This window comes from Mustela lutreola, chromosome 2 (assembly GCF_030435805.1).
Source record: "Mustela lutreola isolate mMusLut2 chromosome 2, mMusLut2.pri, whole genome shotgun sequence".
Lineage (NCBI taxonomy): Eukaryota > Metazoa > Chordata > Mammalia > Carnivora > Mustelidae > Mustela > Mustela lutreola.
The window spans coordinates 37,335,005-37,357,453 of record NC_081291.1 but is presented as its reverse complement, the minus strand read 5'-3'; the positions used below and the strand labels follow the sequence as shown (position 1 = coordinate 37,357,453).

The 22,449-nt window shown below is 41.0% G+C and overlaps 1 protein-coding gene and 1 pseudogene across 2 annotated transcripts in view; one reads left to right on the top strand and one right to left on the bottom strand.

Moving 5' to 3' along the window:
* The window catches only part of FRMD4B (FERM domain containing 4B), a 323,466-nt gene that overhangs the window by 80,135 nt on the left and 220,882 nt on the right, over positions 1-22,449 (top strand). For both annotated transcript variants that reach the window (XM_059161477.1, XM_059161479.1), the window contains exon 2: positions 19,007-19,132. The gene's annotated coding sequence lies outside the window, so the exon portion shown is untranslated. The remainder of the gene's footprint in view (positions 1-19,006; positions 19,133-22,449) is intronic.
* Positions 7,955-8,034, bottom strand: LOC131826110 (U4 spliceosomal RNA; annotated as a pseudogene).

The following is a 22,449-nucleotide window of genomic DNA, read 5'->3' as shown; positions in this document are numbered from 1 at the left end:
CTGAGCACCCGGCATGTGGCTAAGCCAAACTGAGTGGTAATGTAATTATAAAATACACACAGGGTTTGGAGCTTAGTTTAAAAAAAAAAATAGGGTTGCATGGGTGGCTCAGTCAGTTAAGCATCTGTGTTCAGCTCAGGTCATGATCTCAGGATCCCCTGATGGAACCCAGCTTTGAGCTCCCTGCTCAGCAGGGAGTCTGCTTCTCCTCTACCCCTCCCCATGCTCATGTTCTCTCTCTCTCTCTCTCTCTAAAAAAAAAAAAAAAAAAAAAAAAAAAAAAAAGATTGCAAACTATCACTATCACATTAATAAATTCATAATGGTTACATGTTGAAATGACAGTATTTTGGCTATCTTGGGTCAGATATATTATTTTTTTAAACAGTTTATTTGGGGCACCTGGGTAGCTCAGTGGATTAAAGCCTCTGCCCTCTGCTCAGGTCATTATCCCAGGGTCCTGGGATCGAGCCCCGCATAGGGCTCTCTGCTCAGCAGGGAGCCTGCTTCCTCCTCTCTCTGCCTGCCTCTCTGCCTAGTTGTGATCTCTGTCTGTCAAATAAATAAATAAAGTCTTTAAACAGTTTATTTATTTGAGAGAAAGAGAGAGAGAGACCACAGGTTGGGTGAGAGGCAGAGGGTGAGGGAGAATCTCAAGCAGACTCCCCACCGAGCAAGGAGCCTGACTCTGGGCTCCATCCCATGACCTTGAGATCATGACCTGAGCTGAAATCAAGAGTCAGACCCTTAACCAACTGAGCCACCCAGGGAGTCTCTGGGTCAAATATATTATTAAACTTTATTCTATCTGCCTTTTACCTTTATTAATGTAGCCCCTGAGATTTAGAAATTGTCTATGTGCCTCTCCTTTGTGGCTCATGGCCTCTTTCTATTAGACAGTCCTGTTGCTGAGTTCTCCCTGACTCAGCCACTTCAAATGTGGTTCTTTATGATTTTGCTATGTATTTGTTACATACATACACACACACAGGCACATGTGTACACGTGTGTGTGTGTGTGTAGAATAGAGTATATATTCTCTGTCTAGGTGGTAGAAGACAGGATTAAGGTCTCTTTACTGTGAAATTCTTCACTTTGTGCCCTAGTGCCCCTTGTGCCATTAGAGAACCAGTGCATGTTCAGTAATGATTCTTTCGTTCATTTGGCAAATATGTGTTGAACTCCTACTCTGGGCCAGGCTTCCCTGGGAGCTTAATAACCTTTAACTCGATAGCTGGCCTAGTCCCTACAGGGTAGGGATGATGAGCTTTGTTTTGCAGATAAGGAAATTCAAGTGACTTGCTCAAGATCACCTCCTGCAGCAGGAGACAGGATTCCAACACTCCTTCGTCTGTTCCAAATCGTGTCCCCTTCCCCTGCAGCATGTCCACGCTGTGGACAGTTCTTCAGCCCGGCCCACTCGCTCCCTAAACCCTGACTTCTTCTCTGTGTATACATACCCATTACACACTTGTTCATGGACCATCTCTCCCAACAGACTTCATGGGAGGACAGAAACCATTTCTCTTCTGAGCACTGTTGCATCCCTGAAGCCTTGCCTGTATGCCTGACACCCAGGAAACACATAGAAACTTCCACTGAACATATAAAGGGATAAATGGTGGTCCCTTCTTCTCCTCACTGTTGTACAACTCATGCTGAATCCCATTTTCCTGGAGAGTATACAAATAAGAATAAAACTCTATAGCCATTCTCTCAAGAACCATAGTCACGTAAATATTTGTTTTGTGTTTTATTTATTTAGAGCTCCATTATGCAAAGAAAAAATCCATTTATGTGGGAGTCTGGGGAAGAACTCTCTCTCCCCCTGCCGCTCTTTCTTTCCACACATGACGTTACGTTAGACCAACATGACAAAAACAAGTCACTTGTCTTCTGTCAAGATGGAGCATGTGTCCTCCCAACAGCTGGGTGCTGGTGGTTTCTAGAATCTTGGTGCAAACCTAGGACTAGAGGGTTTTTACAACGATCTTGGCATAACTTATTCATTATGGAAGCGTCTGCATGGACTGTAACATGCCATGACCACCTAATGGTTATTAGACAGGAAGCCATCTTGCCCACCAAGAAGAAAGGCAGCCAGGCTTGAAGAGAGGACTCCTGAGTGATAAACCACAAGGAGTGATCCCTGGTCTCAGCTTTGTCACTTAATTCTCTCCCTAACCTTGGATGCGTCCTGTTTTCTCATGGCTGTGAACCTTAGCTTTTGTATCTCTAAAACTGAGGACGGTGAAATAGATCAGAGAGGACAGGAATGTCTACATCTACCTTGTATAACTATTGAAAACGAAATTTCTGGGGCTCCTGGGTGGCTCAGTGGGTTAAAGCCTCTGCCTTCAGCTCAGGTCATGATCTCAGAGTCCTGGGAAAAAGCCCCTAGTCAGGCTCTCTGCTCAGCGGGGACCCTGCTTCCTCCCTCTTCTCTCTCTTGCCTGCCTCTCTGCCTACTTGTGATCTGTCTGTCAAATAAATAAATAAAATCTTAAAAAAAAAAAAGAAAGAAAATAAAATTTCTACATCTATCCTAGACAACTATTAAAAACAGGAGGGGGGAAAATGTTTTGGAAAGAAAAATCACAAGACTGAGACTCCGGAGTTGGAGTCAGTCACCTGAGTTTAACACCCCGCTCTTCTCAATAGGTTGTCAAACCTTAAACTGGTCATTTCACTTGTCTGGGTGTTAGTTTCCTTTTCTGTAAAATGTGATCACTAGACTGAATGATCTTTGCAATTCCTTGTAGGTTGGAAATAATGTACATTTATTGGGGTGAGGATTAGGGGATGGGTTTTGGGAAATGTATTCACTACTTTTTTTTTTTCTCCTTCTACGAGGTGATGATTACTTAGGAGTCAGAAACTCTTTGGAGGGTCACATGGTGTAAAAAAATGCATAGTGATTCCTGTGTGAATGTTCTGGAAGAAAATAATCTTTTCTTTAGAAGCACGAGACCCTCTAAACAAATGTGTTAGAGGACAACTTTCGTGGTCATCCTAAGAGTGCTCATGCACAGCCTGGCCTTTTTTAGGTACCATCCATTTCTGTCATCAATGTCTGTCTGGTTGTCTAGTCTAAATTGAGGGGTTTTGTGGTGCTGAGATTGCGCAGGTAATGTTAGAGTTAAAATACATGGTGTTTTATTAAGTTCGTTTTATTTATAGATCTTGAGAGGCCTCAGGGTGATAAAAATCTGAGTTATGCATTGCATTAAGCAGAGTTATATAAAGCCTGTTGAATATTAATTTTGTAATGATTCACCTTACAGTTTTACGAGGCTAGATATAAAAAGATACTGTGAATAATTGAGCCTATGGTCCATAAAATGAAGTCTAGGGAAGAGAGAAATAATTGGAAGTGAAGAAAGCCAAGCCTTTTCCTCCTTTGCTGAGATCAAATTAATTCAGTCTCAGCCCCTTTCTGCAAATTCAGGCCCCCTGGTTTCTTAGAGCATTAGAGGAACACATAGTACAGAATACAATGTGTGAATAAAATGTGGACCATGTTATTGTTTTCATTGTTTTTAGCATAGCCTCAATATATTTTATCTTTATAGTCTGCATATTTTCTATATCCTTTTTTGGGGTCACATTATTCAAAATTGCTTCTCAAACAAAGCAAAGTCTTGCACAGAGGAGATAAAATTATTTCTGTTTCATGTCTCTAAAATTGTACTTTGCATAAGTTATACAAATGGGCAATAAGCATGTAAGAGGGCACTCAATGTTGTTAGCATCAAGGAAATGCAATTTCAAACCACAATGAGATACCAGCAAATATCTACTAAAATGGCTAAAATTAAAAGCCTGACAATACCAAGTGCAGATAAGAATGTGGAGTGGCTGGAATTCTCATACATTGCTGGTGGGAATACAAAATAGTAAAACCATTTTAGAACACAGCTTTCAGTTTTCGTAAAATTTAAAATACCTCTCTTATAAGATCTAGCCATTCTCCTCCAAGGTATTTATAGGAAAGAACTGAACAAACATACAAATCCCTACAAAGATTTTTACTGGAGTGTTCATACCGCTGCATTTATGATAACTCTGAACAAGAAACAGTCCACATATCTACCAGGATATGAATGGCTAAACCATTTGGGGATATAGTCATAAAATAGAATACTTTGAAATAAAACAATTTTTAAAAGAACAAACTACTAATAGGTACAACAACATGGGTGTATCTCAAAGATATTAGGCTGAGCCAGAAGGAGTCAGACACACAAAGAAGTTTGGACTATATGATTCCATTCCTGTGAAATTCTAGAAAAAGCGCACTAATGCATAGTGACAGAAAACAGAGTGGTGGATGCCTGGGGCAGAGAGAGGAAGTAAGAGGGAGAATATAGTACATAGGAACATGAAGGGGATAGAAATGTTCTATATCTGGATTGTGGTGATGGGTATCAAAGTGTGTATGTATTATCTGATGAACTGAACACTTGAATTGGGAGTAGTTTATTGTAGGTAAATTACACCTCAACAAAGTTGATTTTTTAAATGCCTTTTGCAATATCTGTTGTTGGTTCATTAGTACCTCTAGAAACTGATCTTTTAAGATCCAGATTCCAAATTGAGGTTCAATATTTACTTATTGTTAGATTGTGAGTCTCGTATACAGAATATAAAGTAGGTATAATAACTACCTTTGGCCTACCATCGGAACTGCCTTAAGAAACAAAAGAGAGGGTGAATCTGTAAAAATGATTTATAAACCATGATACTGTGCAGAAAATTGACTGTCACTACCATTATAGGGTTCACTCTGCAAGTCGGAATGACATTACCTTGATTTGGGCACATTTAAAATTAGTTGAGCCTTTATCTGGACCCAAAATGAACTCTCCCCCTTTGAACGCCTGCCTAAGGGTACAGAATATCCTAGCAAATTTCCATAGTGTTTTAAAAATATCTACCTGCCTCAGTCCATGTGATATACTGATCAACCCACTCAGACTGTAAGCCCTTCACTTCCAGCAGTGACAGCCTACACAGTCGTTCCTCCAAGTCAAGACACACCGTACAAGTCACCTGAGCTTGTCAACGAGGTTTAAATTTTGTTTGACTTCTCCAAAGAACTCTGCTTTCAGAGCAGTGAGCTCGATGTCAGAGAATCTAGCCTAGTTGTGGGGTAACAATGCAAATATTCACAGAGAGGCATATGTCTCTTCTGCAAATTAACTACTTGTGTGCTGGGCGAGAAATTGAGTTTTGATTCTGAATGGACAGGGAGCACTAAAAAGTTGGGTCCCGATTTAATCTAAAACAACACGTGCATTCATTTGACAAAAAGGCACTGAGTATTATGTGCATTGTCCTGGGCTCTGGAGATTCGTCAGTGAATAGGACAAGCAAGGTCTTTCTCCATAGGGAGCTTACATTCTAGTAGAGGGGTAGGTAGCAATCAAGCAAACAATGTAATTTCAGAATCAGACGGGAAATACATGGGGGGCAGGAGAGAATAACACAAATGTGGGTTGGTACTATTTAGGATATAGTGGTCAGGGAAGATCATGGATGTTGAGTTAGGATGATGAGATGGAACCAGCTATGTGACAGTCTAGAGAAGCAGTGATCTGAGCAGTAGAGACAGCAAGTGACAATGGGCTTAGCAAAGTAAGGAAGGAAAAGGAAGCCAGTGTGGGAAGTAGCAAGAGTGGAAGGAAGACCATCCTGAAATGAGGCTTCAGAAGAGAAGAGGGGGTAGAGTTGAAGTTTTATTCCCTGAAAATGAGAAGACATTGGAGAGTTTAAAACAAGGGAAGGAAATGATCTGATATGTAAATATGGCCCCTATGTGAAGAAAAGATTGTCTCTGGTCAAGTGAGGAAATTAGTAAGATGGTTGTTGAAATAGGCTGTGGGAAAGATGATCGCAGCTTTGAGTAGACTGGTAGCATTTGAAATAAAGAGATGTGAACAAATAGAGTGGCGTATCCTAGAGGTATAGTGCTGCCAGGGTCTGAGGAATGGAAGTGGGGGCAGGGGATGGGAAGAATACATCGTTTTATGTCCTGAGCAACCATGAACTGATGAAAGTGTTTCTTAGTAGACCACCTACCGCCAGTAGGGCCATGACCAAATTACTCTGAAGGTTGGAATGGCAGTTAAGTATTTGTAAATCTCCTGTGAAGGGAACTCCAGTTGTAAAGACCCTGTCACCTCTCTTCTGTGATTGTCCAGACATGCTAATACGTGGGTGCTGGAAATGCCATGATTTTCTAATCACATTTTTCCCCCTAAAGTTATTTTGAGCAGACATCAGTTCAGGGCAATAGTGAAACTCTCTCTGGCTGCTGTCGTTTACTGGCACGTCACTGTTCCCAACACTCTCATGCAGGAGACATGCTTTGAGGGATATACTTATGCTCCGGAAGACTTTTTGGAAGCTTGCCTCTTTTTGTTAATTGTGGCTTGGGGATACTTTGTCAGAAATTTTGAACTTTGAAGTGTTAAAAAAAAATTACAGGCTAATATTAAATATTTAAGTATTGGTCATTTCTCCATGTGGTATGAGATTTTGGCTAAGACTGAATCTTTGGGCTGCTTAGTTCCCATGTTTATCATGTTGAATAGAGTCACAGATTCGATTTTGCCCTATATAAGCAAATTTTGAATTTGTTTCAAACAAGCAAGGATGCCATTAAATTGCCCTGACCTCGTTATATTGAGATTTTTGTCTTTTTTTTTTTTTTTATTCATGGAGAGTAGTGAACATGAGCACTGAAACAGAAGGACCTCAGCCTGTGAAAGTCCTGCTGGAGTAACAATGAGAAAAATCTTTTAAAATGTTTAGGATTCTTTTGCTTTATAAAAATAATATAAGCCAGTCCTAGACAGTTTGGAAAGTACGGGGGGGGGGGGGTGTGTGAAAATCAGCCATAGCCCAGTCATAAAGAAATCCATGAGATGTTGAAGTTGCCCATAAAATGCTAGGGTGCGAAAGGGCTTGTTGAATGATCGGATCCAACTTCTCGTTTTGCACGTGAAGAAACAGAGCTCTCACTTCCTCACTGCCAGTTCTGAGCTGTTAACATGATGGTTTATGTGACTTCATAAGCATTTAGATTCTTGGGGACCTGGTAGAGACACAGAACCTGCTCAACAGCCGGTTTTTGAGCGAAGGGAATGTGAAGGCTTAACACTAGGTGTCCCTGTGGTTCCCTCTGTCCCCTGGTGTTCAGGAGGAGACATGGTCTTAAATAAGGTCAGTGTTACATTGCCTTGACCTCCATGAGCATTTCCCAGAGTGGTTTCTGGGCTGCCTGCATTAGAGTCATTGAAGATTGTTGGAAATGAAGATTTCTGGGACTCACCCCAGGTTTGTGAAATTAACTCTAGAGCTGGAAGCAGGAATCTGCTCTTTTTTTTTTCATTTAAACTTCAGTGAACATACAGTGCAATATTAGTTTTTGCAATAGAATTCAGTGATTCGTCCCTTACATACAACACCCACTGCTCATCATAACAATTCCCCCATTGATACCCATCACCTGTCTAGCCCATCCCCCACCCACCTCCCTCCATCAACCTTTCGTTTGTTCTCTATCATTAAGAGTGTCTTATAGCTTTTTCCCTCTCTTCTTTTTTCCTTTTCCCCCCTTCCCACATGTTCATCGATTTTCTTCCTTAAATTTTATATACGAGTGAGATCGTATGGTATTTGTCTTTCTCTGACTTATTTCACTTAGTGTAATACACTCTAGCTCTGTCCATGTTACTGCAAATGGCAAGATTTCGTTCTTTTCCATGGCTGAATAACATTCCATTGTATATATAAACCACGTCTTCTTTATTATTCATTCGTCCATGGACATTGGAGCTCTCTTCACAGTTTGGCTGTTGTTGGTAATGCTGCTATAGACACGGAGGTGCACTGAATCTGTATTTTTGTATCCTTTGGGCAAATACCTAGTAGTGCAATTGCTAGATCATAAGGTAGTTCTATTTTTCATAGCAATCATCGCGCCTCGGATAAACCTCATTGGCTATGATACTGCCACTGCACAAAGCTGGCAGTTCTATTTTTAACTTTTTAACATGTATTTAAATTCAGCTAGTCAAGATATAGTACATCATTGGTATTTGATATGATGTTCAATGAGTCATCAGTTCAGTATAGCTTTCTTTTTTTTTAATTTTTTATTTTTTATAAACATATATTTTTATCCCCAGGGGTACAGGTCTGTGAATCGCCAGGTTTACACACTTAACAGCACTCACCAAAGCACATACCCTCCCCAATGTCCATAACCCCACCCCCTTCTTCCAACCCCCCTCCCCCCAGCAACCCTCAGTTTGTTTTGTGAGATTAAGAGTCACTGATGGTTTGTCTCCCTCCCAATCAGTATAGCTTTCTTCACAAACTCACCCATCCATTGAAAAATAATAGTTTGTCAAAAAAATAAAATAAAACTTCCCATATTGAATCATTCAAATTCTCTAATCTGTGATAAATTGATGGTGGAGATAGGTAGGTAGAGAGCGAGAGATACTGAGTAAATGGGTGAAAAGTCGGGGACTCGGCCCAAAGAAATTGTCAAAGGGTTTTTCTGGGACTGGAAGCAGGGTGAATGAGAGAAGAGAATCTCCACTGTTCCATATAACTCAGAAACCTGGATTTGCAGAACGCAAATCCTTTGGAATTCCTTTTTATAAGTATTCCTGCAGTCATGCTATTTTTTTGAGAGACTAGAAATGCCTACAGAGTATTATTTCTTTGCTTGAGTGATGTGTATGGCCAGTGGGAGAAAGGGAACCCTCTGTGTTGATAGAAGAGGACATAGAAGGATCAAGCAGGGGAGGAGGTGAGATCCAGGTTAGTTCATTTATTCACTTACTCGCTTATTCAGCATTTGTTCATTGAACACCTTATGTGTGCCGGGCACGGTTGGAGATGCTGAGGACCCCGGAGAGAACAAGACAGCAGCGTCCCTGTTTGTGCAGAGCTTATGGTCTATTATGGGGAAACGTCAATAGAGTTTAACAAGTTCATTTCAAATGGTGGCACGTGCTGTGAAGAAATGAGGGCACTATGCCAAGTATGCATGGTTGAAGGGCCAGTCTCTGGCGGGAAGGAACAGTGTGAGAGATGGCATCTGATCCGAGACCATGATAGCAAGAAGAAACCAGTCAAGTACATATCTGGGGAAGAATTTGCACAGAAAGGAAACTGCAAGGACACGGTCCTGAGGGGCAGTTGGCCTGATATGTTTAGGGTGTATAAAGAAAACAGGCATGGCTAAAGCTTAATGACTAACAGGAGATTCAAGATAAAGTTCCAGAAGAAGACAGGGCCAAGCCACATACTATAATCATGCCACAGGGAGCAGTGTGGACTCTATTTTAAGTGTAATAGAAAGCCTCGGGAGACCTACATTCAGGGAGGGATGTTGAGGTCTTCAGATTTGCGTTCTTAGAAAAAAATCACTTCAGCACTCAAAATTACATAGAAACTTAGAATCAAGTTTTTAAAAGATATGCAACTCCTTCAGGAAAAGAAGGCCATTGGAAACCACAAAAGAAGAACTAAAGAAATGGTCAGATCTATCATCTACATGGAAAGGGAAGATCGCTATTATAAAATGGTGGTTTTTATCAAAAAAGGATTTCTAAATTCACTGCTGTTCTAAACAAAATCCCAACAGCATTCTAAAACTGAATGGAAATGTACAAATGCAAGAATTTAATAAGGGAGGTTTGCAAAAGAAGAAAAAGGAATGAGGACTTCCCCTAATTATCAAAATTTCAATTAGCAATCATCGCGCCTCGGATAAACCTCATTGGCTATGAAGCCATAGTAATTAAAACACTGTATTATTAGGGGGAGGGGATTAAGAAATAGATCAGTGGGACAGAATAGAGAGCCCAGTGATGGACTGCATATACATGGACCCTTCTGAATGACACAGGAGGTGCTGAAATTCAGAATGGAAAACATAGACTACCAGAGGTAAATGAGTATCAAACGATCAGAATATCAGAAGCTTCCTAATTTACACTTTGTACAAAAATAAACTGAGATAAATTGAAAACCTAAATATAGAATGTAAAAATTCAAAACCTTTAGGGAGGGAAAAAATAAGATATCTTTATACCCTTGGGATAGAGTGGATTTTATAAGCTAGAGATACAAAAATCACACTCAAGAATAATGAGCTTGATGGATTTCCCCTAGATCCAGATGTATAACTTCTGCACAAAATAACATCATAAAATGAAAAGGCAAGTGACAAGCCAATAGAAGATATTTGCAACCTGATATAACCAACAAAGGCTACATTTCTAGAATCTCTAACAAATTCCTATTAGCTGATAAGGAAAACTCAAACTATCTAGTAGAAAAACGGGCCACTTACTAACAGGCACTTTCCTGAGGGGGGAGACATCAGTGAGCAATAAAATTGCAAAAAGGCTTTCCACATCCCTGATCAAAGCAAGAAATGCAAGTGTAAAATCCCAGGGTATCATTTTATGCCTATTGGAGTAGCAGAAATTCAAAAGGTTGAGTTAACAAGTCAAACTTGGCAAGGAATTGAGATAAACAGGCACTTGGGAGAGTAAGTTGTCATTCTCTAGTTAGACTTGAAATTTCACATATTCTACAACAGATTCTATTGCAGACCGTAAGCAATCAACAGTGTTTCTCCAAGGAGGGGCTCTTGGTATTGTGCGAGGGACAAGTCTTTGTCACTCAGGACTTTCATGTACCTTAGAAAATTCAACATCGCAGCTCTACTCCACCCCCAGCTCACAAAAGAATGCTCCCCACTTCCAAACACCTCCCAAGAGAGTTGGACTTAGCAGGAGAATGCCCTGCAGGTACACAGGGCTGCCACAGTATGAATGTGCTGGGACAGCCTCTGCCACTGAATGGAGAGATCTGGGCCCTGAAGGAGGCCCATGGAGGGTGTGCACTGGAGCATCCTTTGTGAGGACCAAAAACTGGACACCGTCCAAATAGACATCAGTCCAGGAAAGGAAAATGAAACTATGATATGGTTGTGTGATAGAGCGCTATACAAGAATTCATGACCTAGATCTGCATGCAGCAAAGTGAAAATAGCTCAAAAGCAGTGTTGACTACAGTGTCATATGCAGTATGATACACTTTATAAAAAGTGTAACACCCACAAGATTGTAGGATGTATTGTTTTGGGTAGACATGACACACAAACACACACAGGCATGCGCATGTGTGAGCTGGGCGGTTTAAATTCTGTGTGGTTCTCTTTCTTGAAAGAGTAAATGGATGTGAAGAACAACATGAGTTCATTTTGGGTGATGGGCACATGGACAGGAGTTTGCCGCATTTTCCTTTGCATAGTGCTGTGTTTTCGCCCTCACTTAGGCTGCTGGGTGGACAGTAGATAGGGCGAATGGAAAGGTGAGCAGGGGGGTGTGCATGGAGGCGGGGCAGTGAGGCTGTGCTGGAGGAGCTGCGGGAGGACCCTGGCGTCCTGCCAATACCACTTTGAACTCCAAGGGGATGTGACCACTTTTCTGCCTCATTTCTCCATTGCCCAAAAGTTCTTCCTGGAATAACACTTCCTCTTGTTGCTTCCTTTGTCTTCTAAGCTAGGATATTATCACCTAAGCAAGTCAAGGATTTGTCAGCTGCTCATATTTTTGTAGCAGAATGGGACATTCTGTATCAACAATTCAGGCACTCTCCAACCCCATCCCTGCACTTATGCTCCTACACTTTTCTTAATTTTTTTCCCGTATGTTTTCTTATTGTAAAAATATACATAAAGTAAAAATTACCATTCTAGCTATTTTCATCTTATTTTTATTTTTTAAGGTTTTATTTATTTTATTTAAGAGCGAGCTCATGCGAGCCTAGGGAGGGGCAGAGGGAGAGGAGAGAGAATCTCAAGCAGACTCCACTCTGAGTGCAGAGCCCAACACAGGGCTGGATCTCACAGCCCCAAGCTAATGACTTGAGCCAAAGCCAAGAGTCAGAAACCCAACTGACTGAGCTACCCAGGTGCCCCCCATTCTAACTATTTTCAAATGTGCAATTCAGCAGCATTAATTATATTCACAGTGTTTTGCAACCATTATCACCATCCATCTCCAGAACTTTGCCATCATTCCAGATTGAAACTCTGTGCCCATTAAATAGTGACTTACATTCTTCAGTCCCCTTGTCCTCTGATAACCTCTCTTCTCCTCTCTGTCTCTATGAATTTGACTACTCTAGGCACCCCAGACCAGCAGCATCATACAATATTTGTCCTTTTTCATCTGGCTTATTCAACCTATATAGTGTTTTTGAGATGTATCCACAATCCATCAGGATTCCATTCTTTTTAAAAACGAATACTGTGCCATTGCATATATACACTACATTTTGTTTATCCACTTATCTGTCAGTGGACACTTGGGTTAGTTCTGTCTTTGGGCTACTGTGAACAATAAAACATATAATGCAGCTACAAACAGGAATACAACTGTCTATTTGAGTCCCTGCTTTCAATTCCGTGGGGTATATACCCAGATGTGGAATTCCTGGATCTTATGGTAATTCTGTGTTTAATTTTTAAGTTTTTAAACTTCCTAGCCAGAACTGCCCACAATGGCAGCACCATTTGACATTCCCCTCTGTAACGTGTAAGGATTCCAACTTTTCTACATTTTCACCAACACTTATTAATTTTCAGCTTGAAAATAGCCCATCTAATGGATATGAAGTGGTGTCTTATTGTGGTTTTGTCCCATACTTCTCTTACAATTAGTGTTACAAAAGCATCATACATGTCCTCTGTCCAATCGATTGATCCATGATACCCATGGTTTGAGTATTTCTGCATTTCTCTAACTGCGTTCCATGGAACATAGGTCTTGTTACAAGCTTCTGGCATTGGGGGCTCAAGGGATATGGGATAGAAGAGGTTAAACTGAGAAACAATGCAAACAACAACAACAAACCCAACTCAACAACCTTCCAGCAAAGTCAGGTCAAGTACCCATTGGCAAATTCAAAATGTAAGTGTGAGTTGGTATCCTGACTCCCCATTCCTTGATAGATATTAGTTCTTTCAAATTTCTTACCATTCTTACAGGGATTCTGGTATTTAAAGCTAGGCAATTTTGTATACAAGTGGTCCATTAAAAAATGCCAACTCTTTCATGTGGTGCTCAAAAACAATTTTATCTGTTGCAACTTTGGAGGAAAAATTGGCCATATTGATGATGATGTGCAAAGATAGACTCTGGTGTGGGACTTCCCTTAAGGGATCCCCAGTGTTAGTTATGACCATACACCCTTTTCACTTTGAGTTAACTTTAGAAATCATTTCCCATGCAAGATGCAATTTTACTGTATGTCCTCCCCCTTGAAGTTTGAAATATATATTTTCCAGACCCTGAAAAGTCCTACGGTAAAGAGACCCAACCAACGTAGTTTAAAGCAGGAGTTGGCAAGCTATCTCTGTGAAAGGCCAGATAGTAAATACTTTTGGTCTTGTGTCTCTGGCACAGCTATTCAACCTGAAAAGTAACCATAGACAGTCTTTAAATGACTAGATGTGGCTGTGTGCCCCCCCCCCAAAAAAAACTTACTTGCAGAAATAGGCGGTGGTCTGGATTTAACTCACAGGCAATAGTTTTCTGACCCCCATTTAGACCATTGTGACTGAAGTTTGTTGCATCATGACCTTTCCGTCCTTTGTTTTTTTAAATGTAAAACCTGTAGTAGACCCTGAGATTCTGGAATTCAAATTTTAGAGGGTTTTAAATCTTTGAAGTGACACTGAAAGTTGATGGCATGTAGCAGCTTTGTCACTTTTCTAGTACCTGGGTTTGCATTGGTGTGACACCAGAAGCAGTTACTTAGGGGGTGGTCTGGGCTAATTGTGTTCTACCATTCATAGACTGAAGCTCTGACCCCTAATATTTCAGAATGTCACTATATTTGGAGATAAAACCTTCGAAGAGGTGATTAAGTTAAAATGAGGCTTCTAGAGCACTCTTGAAGAAGAACAACAAAACAGGAGGTATCACAATCCCATATGTCAAGATATACTACAAAGCTGTAATAATCAAAACAGTATGGTAGGGCACAAAAGTAGATACATAGATCATTGGAGCAGACTAGAGGGCCCAGAAATAAGCCCATGATTATATGGTCAATTAATCTCTGACAAAGAGGCAACAATCTTTTCAGTAGGAAAAAGACCATCTGTCCAACAAATGGTGTTGGGAAAATTGGACAGCTACATGCAAAAGAAGGAAACTGGACCATTTTTGTACACCAGACACAACAATAAAATGGAATAAAGACTAAATGTGAGACCTGAAACCATGAAATTCTTAGAAGAAAACATAGGCAGTAATCTCTTTGACAGCAGCCATAGAAGCATTTTTTCTAGATGTCTCCTTTGGCAAGGGAAACAAAAGCAAATTAAACTATTGGGAGTACCCCATATTAAAAGCTTTTGCACAGTGATGGAAACCAGCAACAAAACAAAAAGACAACCTCCTGAATGGGAGATGTTTGCAAATGACATATCCAATAAGGAGTTAATATCCAAACTATATAAAGAATTTATAGAACTCAACACCCAAAAACCAAATAATCCAATTTTAAAATGGGCAAAAGACTATGCAGAAACATTTTTCCAAAGATAACATACAGATGGCCAACAAACACTTGAGAAGATACTCAACATCACTAATCATCAGGAAATTGCAAATCAAAGCTATGTTCTAACTCTGAAGTTCTGAGCCATTTCCTACTTTTGCCTAAAGAAATTCAACTGGAATTTTTTATTGGAATTAGGATAAATTTTTTAAACAATTTGGGAAGGACTGCCATGTTTACAATATCTTCATTTTGATGACTATAGAATATATTACTTCATTTAATCAGGTCTTTTATGTCAATAAAATTTTAAAGTTTTCTTCATGTAAAAAAAAAAAAAAAGGCAAAGCAAAACCACAATGAGATATCGCCTTACACCTGTCAGAATGGCTAAAATCAGTAACATGAGAAATGACAAATGTTGGCAAGGCTGTGCAGAAAAAGGAACCCTTGTGCTCTGCTGGTGGGAATGCAAATTGGTGCAGCCACTGTGGAAAACAGTATGAATGTCCCACAAAAAATTTAAAAATTGAATTATCACATGATCCAGTAATTCCACTAGTGAGCATATATCTAAAGAAACAAAGAACATTAATTTAAAGAGATACATGCATCCTTAGGGTTATTACAAGTTTATTTATAACGAAGATTTGGAAACAGCTCCAGTGTGCATCAATAGATGAATGGATGAAGAAGATGTGGTATATATATATGCAATAGAATATTACTCGGCCATAAAAAAAGAATGAAATCTTGCCATGTGCAACAACAGGGATAGATCAATGAGGTTATAATGCTAAGTGAAATAAGTCAGTGAGAGAGAGACAAGTACCATGTAATTTCATCTGTGGAATTTTTTTTAAAAGGTTTTATTTATTTACTTGTCAGAGAGAGGAGAGCACACAAGCAGGCAGAGTGGCAGGCAGAGGCAGAGAGAGAAGCAGGGTCCCTGCTGAGCAGGGAGCCCAATGTGGGACTTGATCCCAGGACTCCGGGATCATGACCTGAGCTGAAGGCAGACACTTAACAGGCTGAGCCACCCAGGCATGCCTCATCTGTGGAATTTAAGTAACAAAACAAATGATAAAAGAGAGAGAGAGAGAAACGAACAACAACAACAACAACAAAATACCAATTCTAAATTATAGAGAACAAACAGACGGTTTCCAGAGGGCAGTTGGGTGGGGGATGGGTGACAGAGGTGAAGGGGTTTAAGAGGATCCTTATTGTGATGAGCACTGAGTTATGTACAGAATTGTTGAATCACATTATTGTGCACATGAAACTCATGTAACACTGTTTATTAATTATTTGTGAATTTAAAGAAAAATAAAATGAGGCTTTAAGGCTGTTAGGGTAGCCCTAATCCAGTCTGACTGTTGTCCTTATAAGAAGAGGACATTTGGACACAGTAAGAGACACCAGGGATGTAGGCACACAGAGAAAAGATGTGGGAAGAGGCAGCTAGAGGGCAGCCACCTGCAAAGGAGAAACCACCCTTGCTGCCACCTTGACCTTGGGCTTACAGCCTTCACAGAACCGTGAAGGCTGTTCAAGCCACCCAGCATGTGGCATTTATTGTGACAGCCTAAGCAGACTGGTACAGAAGTAATCATATGTCATCTGCCCTAACCTGCTGAGACCTTGAACGACTTTGCTCACCCTCAGGTACTTAATATCACAAGTATTCTTCACTGAGTTTTATGGGGAAGTTACAGGATATGCTCTAATTGCATTTGCATATTTGGTATATTCAAAGATCTTAAAGACATATCCTTCATAAATGCTACCAGTTTTTGTGGAATATATTCCCATAGTGCTTTTAACTTATTTCTCCTTAGGAAGGACACATAGGGAGCCAGAGAGTATTATGCCAAGTGAAATAAGTCAATCAGAGAAAGAAATACCATATGATTTCACTCACATCTGAAATTTAAGAAACAAACGAGGAAAGGGGAAAAAAGTGAGACAAGCCAAGAAACAGACTCTTAACTATAGAAAACAAATTGAGAGTTGCCAGAGGAGAGTTGGTTGGGGGTTGGGGGGAAATAGGAGTTGGAGATGAAGGCGTGCACTTGCGATGAACACCCCGTGATGTATGGAAGGACAGGATCATGATATCGTACTCTCAAAACTAATATTACACCATTTACGAAGCATGCAAGAATTAAAATTTAAAAAAGAAAAAACAAAATCGATGAAGAACTCACTAGCTGTGTATTACCTCAGACAAGGTATCATATTTCCCCAACTCTGTTTCCTCATCTTCATAATATAATAAAACCTGTATGATTTTCAGATTCCTAGAGTGCCGGCTGCAATGTGAGTGATGTGCCCCCGACACTGTATGCCTTATGGTGGGCACGCAATGATTAGTTGCCTTTCCAGGCAATCGGGAAATAATCTGCTTCTCTCTTTTCTGTCCTTATTGTTGTTGTTGTTTTAAGACTTATTGATTTATTTTGGAAAGAGAACAAGCCCAAGTGGGGAGAGGGGAAGAGGGAGAGAATCTTCCAGCCGACTCCCCGCTGAGTGTAGAGCCTAGTGCCGGGCTTAATCTCATGATCCTAAGATCATGACCTGAGCCGAAGTCATGAGTCAGCCACTTAACTGAGCCACTCAGGCACCCCTCTCTTTTCTGCCCTTGTGATCTGAGCTGCCATCAACTGTGCAGTCTTTGTTAACACTAAAGAAGTAAGGGACTTAATGAGTTTCCTTATACCTGATGCCAGATGTTGCCTGTTTTATCATTATTTATAAGACTTAATGACCCCTCAAGGAACTTGTGTTACCTGGTGGACACATGAAAGTTGGAGAGAGATGTTTTGATAATGCAGAAAATGAACTGAGTCATCGTAGTGCCGATTCCCCCTATATCCTTCTGCAAGTTACCTTCTCTCTCTCCGAGCTGCCTTTATCTTATCTGTAAAGTGGAGTCTGGGACTACACTATACCTCTAGTATATTCTAAACCCAGTCTTTTACCTGGAAGCCATGGGTCCTAGGAGACGTAAGAGGTCTTCTTCCTGATTGGGTACTACCCAAACCATCACCCTAGTCCCATGGCTACACTCTATCAACCTGCAATCCCACTATTTCAATTTAATTTGGTTAGCATTTTTTTTTAAGATTTTATTTATTTGTCAGAGAGAGAGAGGGAGAGCGAGCGAGCACAGGCAGACAGAATGGCAGGCAGAGGCAGGGGAGAAGCCGGCTCCCTGCTGAGCAAGGAGCCCGATGTGGGACTCAATCCCAGGATGCTGGGATCATGACCTGAGCCAAAGGCAGCTGCTTAACCAACTGAGCCACCCAGGTGTCCTTGGTTAGCATTTTAATGTTTACTGGAAAATACCTTACATAAAATTAGCATCTTACTAGCTTTAAGATTCAAAGATAAGTGAACTGTTTTGTTTCCTAAAACAAATCTATTTTTGTCCTAAAAGGATACTGAAAATATTGCCTGCAGGAGACTCCCAACCTAAACCATGCTGGCATTGTGGTGGCGCTCCTGTTAGAAAAGATGGATGGGTCACAGGGCGTCCGTAAGGAGACGGGGGCCACGGCGCTGAAGAACAAATCCTACTGAGTTCTTTCTGCGTCCTGTCGCCATCTTCCACGTCACCCCTATGTCCTTGCCCAGGCAGAGCTGAGGAGCAGGTGGAGCAGGGAGGTGCCGCGAGGCTGGTCCCACAGTTGAATTTTATTTACCCACATGGCAAACCAGGGAATGTCACCCCTGCCGCTTCCGCCCTGTGGTCCAGTTTGTGCACACCGGTGTGTGTGAAACAGTTTGGCCCATAGTTGACAAGGAGAAGCTCACTTCCTGACTCTAGGAAAGCTTCTGAAGAATGGCTGTTGCCCTTTCTTTTATAGGGAAAATGCCAAGTACATGTAAATGAACATCTTACGGCATAACACACACACTAAATTTCATCAGTATTCATGACATGCATTCCCTTCTCTCCACAACTGACAGCTGTTAAAAATGAGATTGGGGAGCACTATCCTGGTTCCGGTGACTCTGGAACATGGATTTGGAGGGGAGGTTTTATTGATTACTCCCACTTTCACAGCCCTGATTTTACAACTGACTGTAGATAAGGTTTAGCCTTGCAGAATCTCCCCTCCAGAGACAGCGACACCCTCTCGTCAATGAAATGCATTATGGAGGGGGCCAAATCAGTACCAGATCTCGAGTTGTTGAGAATTGCCTCAGTTTCATTTGTATTTTGAGATAGCTCTCTTTTAAATCTCATTAGGGTAAATTTCTAAAACTGTGATTAAACTGTAGCCTGCCAAGGGAAAATTAGAAATAAATTAGAAGTATCACCAATCTGAGAGCCCCAGTTCTTTCCTGTGCGCATATGGAAATTAAGGAGCCTCTCTTTTCTGCGTTACAGGCTTTGATGACAAATCCAGAAGAAAGAATGTGTGAAAGAAAAAGATGACATCTGCGCACAGCCAATCAAATCTGAAGATTATTACAGTGAAAACGAAAAGAGGGCAAGAGAATACTTACTAGTAAGGTAAGCGGACATCTCTATTAATGCTGAAATCTGATGGCTTAGAACAAGAGAGTGGGTTTCCACATGTCCATGCGTGAGTATACATTGACTTGTCAAATGGGGATAGGGTAGGATGGATAGGATACATGATATGATCTAACATCAAAATATTTGTGCTCTAGCATGAGGAAGAAAATTAGTACATGCAGTTAGCTCCCTATTCTCAAATGAAACCCAAATGCCCAAAAATTGAATAATAGACTCGCTTTTTATAAAGGAGTTCTCTTCTCAGACAGCAAAACAAACAAAAACCTGGTAAGTCCTGCACTAATTATCCAGCGCCATCGACACATTTCCTCCAGGGTATTTCTAATATTTTATACACTCAGTTGTAAAATTACTATCTTTTTGTTCACAGCTGAGCACTTGACCCGTGAAGTCTAGTGGGCAGTTGAGCAAGCTCATGGTTGACTGTTTTCATGCATGCAATGATTTTCATGCTTAGCTTTACTGTAATAAATGTGTGCTTTGTACCTTTAATATTAATACTTTGGGGATTTTTTGCCCCATTTTCCACTGCTTTTTATAAGATAATAAGAGGGGAAATGAAATATTTCATTATAGCGGTGCTATGCAAACCAAACTGCCAGGCGTGTAGGCAGTCCTACTCTATGATATCTCAGATGTTTCTTCATTAGCTGATCTCAGAAGTCCCTATTTGATGTGCAAAGGTAATTTGAAGGATATTGACGTATAACGTGCAGAAGTATGGGTTGTGTACAAGCAGCAAGTACAACAGTTCAGGACAGCATTTTTGCAGTCAAAATGCTTCCTTGAGTGAAATAAACAGTTGGATTGCAATGTCCACGTGCCTGCCAGGGAGGACTGTCACCTAGCCATCACGGACACAGACTCACGATTCTTGCTGTTCCACGGACCACTTTTATGAGTGTGGCCAAAATGATTAATCTTCCTTTGCCTCGTTTGTTTTTGTTTTTGTTTTGAGCCAAAGAGAGCTAGTAGATGAGATGAATTAATAGATACAAAGCGCTTGGAAGAATGGCAAGCGCACAAACAGGGCTCAGTAGTTCGTAGCTGATTTGATCATTGAGCAAAGTAGAGTCTCCTTCAGGGATGGAAATTAACCATTGTTGGTTTTTTATGGAGTAGGATGTGGAGGAGCCTAAAAGATGTAAGGGAATCGGAGGGGACAGTCTAACCCTGGGTTCGTAGGCACTGTCCACGCCGCTATCACGGGAACCCATGAGGTTAAGGTAAAAGCTCTCAAACTCTTAGTCATTTAGGTACTTTGAGAAGAATCAGAGAATATAAAGGTTAAGTGATGTAGGATCTTAAATTACAAATCAGGTCATCTCAGACTCTTGGCTGTAATCTGTAAGGCATGGTATGATCTGGCCGTGGCCACTTATCTCGCCCCTCTCCCTCTTAGCGTTCTGGGCTCACTCATTCCTTCTTCATGTCCCTCTGAATCACACCAGCTCTTTTGCACGCACTATCTGCGTGACACGTTACCCATGAGCCTTTGCACTCACTACCCAGCACAGCCTGTAAGCCCTCCCTCCCTGCTCCTGACCGCCTTGTATGTTCCTTCCATCTGTCTCAGACCTGTCTGCGAAAGAGAACCCCTACCCCGTGACATAATCTCCCAATATAACACCCCTACTGACATTTTTATCAATGGTAACTGTGATAGCCTTTTTGTCCATATTCTCCCAACAAGGAACACTGAAAATTCTTTGTGCCCTTACCATCTGACAGGTGATGAGCTTGGCTATTTAAAGTAGGTAGAAGAGAGGGACACGTGGGTGGCTCAGTCGATTAAGCATCTGTCTTCGGCTTGGGTCCTGATCCCAGCTGTGATTGGGTCCCACATCAGTCTCCCTGTTTAGTGGGGAGTTGGCTTCTTTCTCTCACTCTTACCCTCCCCTCTCTGTTTATGCTCTCTCTCTTTCTCTCTCTCTCTCTCCTCTCAAATGAATAAATAAATTTTTTTTTTTAAAAAATAAAGTAGGTAACAGAGAGGATGCACAGATCAACAGAAAGGGCAGGAGTTAACCATTCATTCACTCATCGTCAGAGCCTGTCTCCTTTATGGCACTGATTCTTACTGGGAATTCTTTTTTCTTTTCTTTCCTTTTCTTTTTTTTTTTTTTTTAAGATTTTATTTATTTATTTGACAGAGAGAGATCACAAGTTGGCAGAGAGGCAGGTAGAGAGAGAGAGGAGGAAGCAGGCTCCCTGCTGAGCAGAGAGCCCGACTTGGGGCTCGATCCCAGGACCCTGAGATCATGACCTGAGCTGAAGGCAGAGGCTTAACCCACTGAGCCACCCAGGTGCCCCGGGAATTATTTTCTTTATTCAGTTCTTCAGTAATTTTTCCCACCTTCCTTACTGGTCTGTAAGTTCTGCAAGGCCCAGGATAGTGTTTTCATGGTAATATTCTGGGATCCTGGTCCAGCAACTGCTGTATATGATGTACTTGGAAGCATTCTGGGAATGACAAAATGACAGAAAGCGATGGGGTACCCGATCTCAGGAGCACAGGTCTTGTCATTGACACGGATGATTGCTTTACAGGACTAGAGGTTCAGAACTAGAGCAGGGAGATAGTGGGCCTCACAAAAAATTAGCCTCATGGGGGCAGGAGCGAGATTCTAAATGCCGACTCATCAACGCAAATAAGGACCAACTTGAACAGTTGTAGACGCGTACGGTTGGACAGGATGTTACCCTTCAGATGCAGGATTGTGTGGAGGTGGGCAGAATTCAGGGGTGGGGCTCAGGGCGGTGATCACTTGCCCACCACTATGGAGAAATTTTAGTATTTTAATATCAATGCATCTGCATACATGCATTGTTACTGAGTATCAGCCCTGATTATAGTGTACCTTGTTCAAATAACCAACTGCACCTGTCAGACTGGCAAGGATGAAAAAAAAAATTCTAAATACCCCCATAGGGAAGACACGGACAAAAAGGCTCTCAGAGTCACTGTTAATGGAACTGTCAGTAAGAGCAATATTTTTGGAAGCTAACTTGGCAGTATTTATCAAAATGTTAAATGCACATTTCCGTTAACCAGATAATAGAACTTTATCTTCCAGACAAACTGGTATGAGTCCAAAATGCTGTATGTACAAGTGCGATCAGTCTAGTGCTGTTTTAATAACAAAAATATGGGAGCAGTTTATATTATTAATAGAAGAGCAGTAAATAAGTGATGGCATTTCCATCCAATAGAACAATGTGGCCCATGAAATGTGTTAAGGATTTCCTGCCGAAATTGTGTATACTATGCAAATAGTATAGCAAGTACT